Consider the following 7,687-nt stretch of genomic DNA (forward strand, 5'->3'; position numbering starts at 1 on the left):
GTGAGATGGGTCTCCTGAATACAGCAAACTGATGGGTCTTGACTCTTTATCCAATTTGCCAGTCTGTGTCTTTCAATTGGAGCATTTAGCCCATTTACATTTAAGGTTAATATTATGTGTGAATTTGATCCAGTCATTAAGATGTTAACTGGTTATTTTCCTCATTAGTTGATGCAGTTTCTTCCTAGCTTGATGGTCTTTACATTTTGGCATGTTTTTGCAATGGCTAGTACTGGTTTTTCCTTTCCATGTTTAGTGCTTCCTTCACGAGCTCTTGTAGGGCAGGCCTGGTGGTGACAATACCTGTCAGCATTTACTTGTCCATCAAGGATTTTATTTCCTACTCGGGGGTCAGGGACCCACTTGAGGAGGCAGTCTGTCTGTTCTCAGATCTCAAACTCCATCTCTTCAATGCTGTCAGACAGGGACATTTAAGTCTGCAGAGGTTTCCGCTGCCTTTTGTTCGGCTATGCCCTGACCCCAGAGGTGGAGTCTACAGAGGAAGGCAGGCCTCCTTGAACTGAGGTGGGATCCACCCAATTCAAGCTTCCTGACTGCTTTGTTTACCTACTCAAGCTTCAGCAATGGCAGACACCCCTCCCCCAGCCTTGCTGCCACCTTGCAGTTCAATCTCAAACTGCTGTGCTAGCAATGAGCGAGGTTCTGTGGGCATGGGACCCTCTGAGCCAGGCACGGGATATAATCTCCTGGTGTGCTGTTTGCTAAGACCGTTGGAAAAGCACAGTATTAAGGTGGGAGTGACCCAATTTTCCAGGTGCCGTCTGTCACCACTTCCCTTGGCTAGGAAAGGGAATTCCTTGATCCCTTGCACTTCCTGGGTGAGGCGATGCCTTGCCCTGCTTCAGCTCATGCTCGGTGGGCTGCACCCACTGTCCTGCCCCCACTGTTGGACAAGCCCCAGTGAGATGAACCCGGTACCTGAGTTGGAAATGCAGAAATCACCATCTTCTGCGTCGCTCACACTGGGAGCTGTAGACTGGAGCTGTTCCTATTCAGCCATCTTGGAACCGCCCCTCGATGTGTTAAACTTTTGAGGATGATTGTGAATTTATTAGTTCTCTATGTTTATTCTCTTTATAAAATCTCAAAACTATAGTCCAATGTAAAAGCCACAAATAATTATTCAGTGCTTACTATATCTGCAAGAAACTATGTCCGATATAAAACTATATGAGATATCTACCCTCTAGGACCTGCTTAAAATTTGGTTGAATTAAAAGACACAGGACCGGCCAGGCACAGTGGCTCATGCCTCTAATTCCAACAGTTTGCAGGGCTGATATGGGAAGACAGATTCAGTCCTGGAATTCGAGACCAGTCTGGGCAACATAGCAAGACTCTATCTCTACAGAAAATTTCAAAAATTAGCCAAGCATGGTGGCATGTGCCTATGGTCCCAGTTATTCAGGAGGCTGAGGTGGGAGGATTGTTTAAGCCTGCGAGGTTGAGGCTGCATTAAGCTGTGATTGCAACACTGCACTCCAGTCCAGGCAACAGAGTAAGACCCTGTTTCAAAAAAAAAAAAATAAAACTGACATAGGACTACTGAACTAGGTACAGTTTGACTGCAGTTACAGCCATGACTACCCATTTCTATCACCTCTCAAACCTCCACCACAACCACCAAATTAATTTCCAATGAAATAAGTAGTCAAAGTAGAGATAAAACTTACCCTGGCATTAAATACTCTGGCTGGAGTTATTCACATGCCAAGAAACTTCAGCACCACTCCTCTCTCCCATGCACCCAACACCCTCAAGTCCCCACAGTAGGATACATCAGTTTATGCTTCAAAATTTGCTCCTGATGCTAGCAACCACACAAGCAAGAAAATTCCCTTCCCTTCCCTCATCTGGGCCCTCACAATGTGCTCAGCTAATCAGGTGTTTTTAAAATTTTCAAAATAAATATTTTAACTCCATATTCCTACTCTGACCTTCCCCCATTATATTTCTCCTAATGTAGGTGGCATGGGAGTGGCTTTAGGCAATTCTGGAATCCAAGGAAGAGTTGAATAGGGGATATATTTGGTTTGGATTAAGAGGGATCTATTCATATGACTGACAGTCAATACAGAGATAGCACAGTTAATGTTCCAGTGGGAGAATGGCTTCAGGGCATTCAAGTGGCCCCTGTGCTGACTCAGCCAGTGTCATAACATCTCACTGCAGGGCCAACCACTGCATCACAATATGACAGGGCCTACAATACCCAGCACCAGAGGTACAGAGGTACTGAAGGGAAGATGAGTATTGACATGGAGGGGATCAGGAGCTGATCTGTAAAAAAATTATTTTAAATTTTACTTCCAATATGAAAGAAATTAACTTGATAGAAATTTTGCCAAATCTGACCACCCCAAAAATGTACATATCACTACCAATAACAAGTTGGAAATTGAAAGAAACTTTAAAATAATGAACAATGAAAAATAATCATTGCTGATCCATTCCAGAGGAAATGCTAACTTATCTTTCTATTCTCTTTGAACAGGTGATCCAAAGATTATGCAGGCAAAACATGTAAGAAAAATTCTAGAAGTGGATCAGGAAGTAGCCCAAAACAGTCAATAGAGTCAGCCTAATGGCAGGAGATTCCAGAAAAAAGCCCAAAAAAGTCCTTTCTAGAGGAAGAGTTTGCCCTGAAATAAAACCTATATCCTTTGCAAGAGCTGAGAGATGTGGGAAAGACTGGGAGGAGAGAGAGAAAGATAAAAGCTCCATGGCAGATAAAGGCAAAGAAGACTCAAGGAGAAGCATAAAATATTCTGTGATCAAAATGTCTGAAAACACATTAGGACAAACAGTCACCCTCAAGGAAGCTCCTGCAAATAGCTAGACCACGAAAAAAATTTGTCAAATAGCTAGACCAAGAAAAGTATTTTGTCACGAACTTTAAAAAATGTATGTCTCTTTAACAAGTTAAGTCCACAGAATCTCAAATAACAGACTGTAAGAAGAGGAAATCGTGAGAAAAAGAGGTGAATTAAGTATTGCAAGAACTCAGAAGAAAATTGAAAGAAAAAATCATTACATAAATAAAAACAAAATTCAAATGAAAACCAGAGAGATTATAAATATTGTGGGAGAAAACTGTGATTACCATAGATTGTAGATATTAGAAAAGCAATCAAAACAAGACAAATAAGGAGAAGTTTGAAAAGGAAGATGGAGAAATTGAAAGATTTTTTTTTAAACAGGCTAATGAGATCCACCCTAAATATAATTGTCTTAAAAGAACAGTAGGTCAGAAGAAATTTTTGAAATTATAATTCATGTACATTTTCTTGAAATAAAAGTTGAATTTTCATGTTGAAGTGGCACACCATGTGCCTGTGAAAATTGACCCAGAACAGTCAGCACTGACACAAATTGTAGTTGAATTATTGAACTTGAAGGATTAAAAAGAAATCACCTGGTTTGTCAGGCAAATCAATCAGGACACCTATAAGGAAAAGAACCAGATTCAAACTGATTTTTCCACAGCATTCTTCAAAGCCAAAAGACAGTAAAGCGGCACCTATGAGATTCTCAAGGGGAAACATGTCAGCAAGAATTCTATAGCCAGCCAAGCTATCTTTCTGAATAGAGGCTACAGAAAAACCGTGTTGAAAATATAAATCAGGGAATATTTTTCTCAAGAGCCTTTTGGAGGAAATGTCTAGGCAACAAATTCTAACCAACTGAGAGAGAACTGGAGAAAACATAGCAAAATGACAGATAGTGTGCATTCAATACATTGAACCTCAGAACTAAAATTAAAATAAATGTGGGGATTACAAGGACTTCAGATTGTAAATATGTACACACTCTGTGCCAAGCAATGACCCTCATAGCTGTATTCCCTAAAGAAACACATGTGTCCAAGAAGATATCTTCAAGAAATTTATTGCAGCATTGTTTATAATAGAAAAAAAATCCCACAAAATTTGAAACAACCTAAATGTTCATCAAAGTTTAAAAGCATGCAAAACTGTACTATACAATGTTTATAGATAAATATATAGTTAAAATTGGGATTGGCTATATAATTTGCAGGGCTTAATAAAAAACGAAAGTGTGAACTCTGATACACTATTTGACAAGTGTTGTCTTGACCCAGTTTTGAAGACGTGTATTTCAATTTCCCTTCACTGGCAGTTTGCTAAGCCTCCACACCAATCACTACCCTTATTAGATTCTCACTCTCCAGGGCCACCATGCATATCCCCCAAGTGTGTCCATCATAGAGATCCAACACTCTAGGGTCCAGTAACAGACAACTAGAGACAGCCCAAGAGCAGGTGAAATTATTCAAATTAGCCAATCCACAAGGACCCCAGGAGACCTAGCTATGCCACCCTACTTGTCTTAGATAAGTTGCCTTCTACAACCCCAGCTTGCTGTTATCCTGTCCCCTGAAGGCAACTCTGTGTGGTCCTGTGTGACATCCTTCTCTCATTTACAGCTGTAAGAAATAAAAAGTTCTGCCTTTCATCTATCCAAATGTCAGTGTGTTGTATCCCACCATCAAAAGAGATTTGAATCTTTCAAAACAAAGGCCACTTGCCTTGTTCAAAAATTATTAACACTTCAAAACAGTGACAGTCGAATATTAAAATAAACACGGGGTCACTATCAACACAGGTTCAGGGCAACAGGGTTACATGCTCATACACCTGGCCCTGGTTAAAACTTTGAAACACACATGTGACTCATAAATATTAAATTCAGAATAGTATTTACCTCTAGGGAAGGAGAGAGGAGAATTGGATTACCAAGGAGAACTGAAGTTTTCAAGAGTTAGATCTTTTATTTTACTAAGATACAAGATAAATCATAAAGATAAATTTATTTTATAAAAATAAATTTTAAAATCTGAGCCAAATATGGAGAGACATTAAGATTTGATAAAGCTGATATTTCTCACAAAACATATGGATGTTTGTCATATTTTCTGCCATTGACATTACACTTTTTAAAAAAATAATACAGTAATGATTCATACAGAGAACCACTTGCAATGAAAAGCTAAAACAGTATTCAAAAACCTTTAGGTTGTACTTTGGAATATACAAGCCCTATGATCGATACTGAAAGCTAATTAAAAATAAAGGAAAGTGAGTTTGGAAGTGTTGAAATAGGAAGTAGAATAGTAGTTGCAGGGGGAGGAAAGAAACAGGTGTTCAACAGATACAGAGTTTCAGTCATGCAAGATACAAAAGTTCTAGAGGGCCGGGCGCAACGGCTCATGCCTGTAATCCCAGCACTTTGGGAGACCACGGCAGGTGGATCACCGGAAGTCAGGAGTTCAAGACCAGCCTGACTGATATGGTGAAACCCAGTCTCTACTAAAAATACAAAAATTAGCTGGATGTGGTGGCATGTGCCTTTAATCCCAGCTACAGGCCAGGCCAGGAGGCCGAGACAGGAGACTCACTTGAACCCGGGAGGCGAAGGTTGCAGTGAGCCGAGATTGCACCACTGCACTCCAGTCTGGGTGACAGAGTGAGACTCTGTCTCAAAAAAAAAAAAAAAAAAAAAAAAAATTCTAGAACTCTACCAGGCAACAATGTGCTTTAGTTACCAATGTGGTACTGTAAACTCACAAATTTGTTTAGAAGACAGATCTTACTTTATGTGTTTTTTACCACAATAAAAATATCCACTGGAAAGATTAATATTTGTCCTTAACCCTCAATTTTATAAACTTTCAAATGGTATTAATATTAATTGGGTGTATTTCATAGCATTCTAATGAGAATTAAAGGATACAGAGTTGGACAGATGCAGAGTCGCTTCCGGAAGAAATATGATAACTGCCTAAGGAGAATCCCAAATTTAGTTCAAACTTGTATTGGTTGGTGATGGTAGTACTGGAAAACTACCCTCATGAAATATCATTTGACTGCTGAATTTGAGATATAGCCACCTTGGGTGTGGAGCTCCATCCCCTTTTGTTCCACACTGATACGGTCCAACTTTGTGTCCCCAGACAAATCGCATGTTGAATTGTAATTCCCGATGTCGCGGGAGGGATCTGGTGGGAGGTTATCGGATCATGGGGGCAGATTTCCCCCATGCTGTTCTCGTGACAGTGAGTTCTCACAAGATCTGATGGTTTAAAATGTGTGGCACTTCCCCCCTTCACTCTCTGTCCTGTCACCATGTGAAGGTCCCTGCTTCCCCTTTGCCTTCTGCCATGATTGTAAGTTTCCTGAGGTCTCCCAGTCATGCTTCTTATTAAACCTGTGGGACTATGACTCAACTAAACTTCTTTTCTTAAGTTACCCAGTCTCAAGTAGTTCTTTATAACTGTGAGAATGGACTCATATGCCAACAAAGGGCCCATTAAATTCAATGGATGGGACATAGCTGGCACAGAGAAATCTGGTGAACTGAGAGATAGTTGATGGCTATTATATCCAAGCCCAAGGTGCCCTAATGCTTGATGTAACATCGAGAGTTACAAGAAAGTGCCTGACGTAAAGATCTGGTATGAGCGTATGAAAACATCCCCATCATGTACTGTGGCAAAAAAAGAAAAAAAAAAAAAAAAAAAAGGATGTTAAGCCAGAAAAATGAAGACAAAATCTATTATCTTCTATTAAACAAAGAGTCTTTAGTACTATAACATTTATAACTAAAATAACTACAACTTTGAAAAGCCCTTCCTCTGGCCTGCTAAGAAACTCACTGGAGACCCCAACCTGAAGTTTGTAGTCATGGCTGCTCTTGCCCCTCCACAGGTTGTCCTGGACCCAGCTTTGGCAGTGCAATATGAGCATGATTTAGAGGTTTCTCAGACAACTGCTCTCCTGGATGAGAAGGATAACCTGTGAGAAAATGAAGCTGGAGCCCAGAGTCAGAAGTCTAACTTCATAGACAACTGTCCTGTGGTGTCATGGTGGAGCATGTTTGCCACTTTATTATACAGCTAAGCAGAAGGTCTGCTTTATCTGTGGGATACTGAAGGAGATGAATGGACTTCAGAGTAAATGTAGCCATTAAAAAATTTTTTTAAGCCTGCATAATTAGCTGTTTGGAATACAGCTGTTTCCTTCCTGAGTTTCAAATACTGTATAAGACCTATACAGTCACATCGCAATATTCAGTGGTGATACGTTTCTTACTCTTATTCTCATTCCTTTTTGTTTAGAATCAGAATCAAGTTGTATTTCAAATTCCCAAAAAAAGAACTAAAAAATGCAGGTTAGTCAATACAGCATTAATGTTTACCATCAGTATATTATTATTATCATCACGTCATTGAAAAGTATGATATGATAGTTACAAACAGAAACAAATAAAGCCAAGAATGCAAGAATATTCATTATCATAATATAAAGTATAAAGGAAGATGAATCAAAATAATTACAAATATCCTCTAAAAAAATTAAGGAAACCAGGCATGGTGGCTCATGCCCATAATCCCAGCACTTTGGGAGGCCAAGGCAGGTGGATCTGTTGAGCCTCAGAGTTTGAAACCAGTCTGGGCAACATAGTGAAACCCAGTATCTACAAATATAACACACACACACACACACACACACATATATAAAACACATATATATACAAAAAAAAGCCCTTTGTGGTATCACACACCTGTAGTCCTAGCTACTCAGGAAGCTAAAGCAGGAGGATTGCTTGAGCCTGGGAGGCAGAGGTTGCAGTGAACCAAAATTGC

The 7,687-nt window shown here is 39.8% G+C and overlaps 1 pseudogene; it reads left to right on the forward strand.

Moving 5' to 3' along the window:
* The first annotated feature begins 5,812 nt into the window (after positions 1-5,812).
* On the forward strand, positions 5,813-6,842 carry LOC105505815 (annotated as a pseudogene).
* Positions 6,843-7,687: the final 845 nt, after the last annotated feature.

Source organism: Colobus angolensis, unplaced genomic scaffold (genome assembly GCF_000951035.1).
Source record: "Colobus angolensis palliatus isolate OR3802 unplaced genomic scaffold, Cang.pa_1.0 Scaffold129, whole genome shotgun sequence".
Lineage (NCBI taxonomy): Eukaryota > Metazoa > Chordata > Mammalia > Primates > Cercopithecidae > Colobus > Colobus angolensis.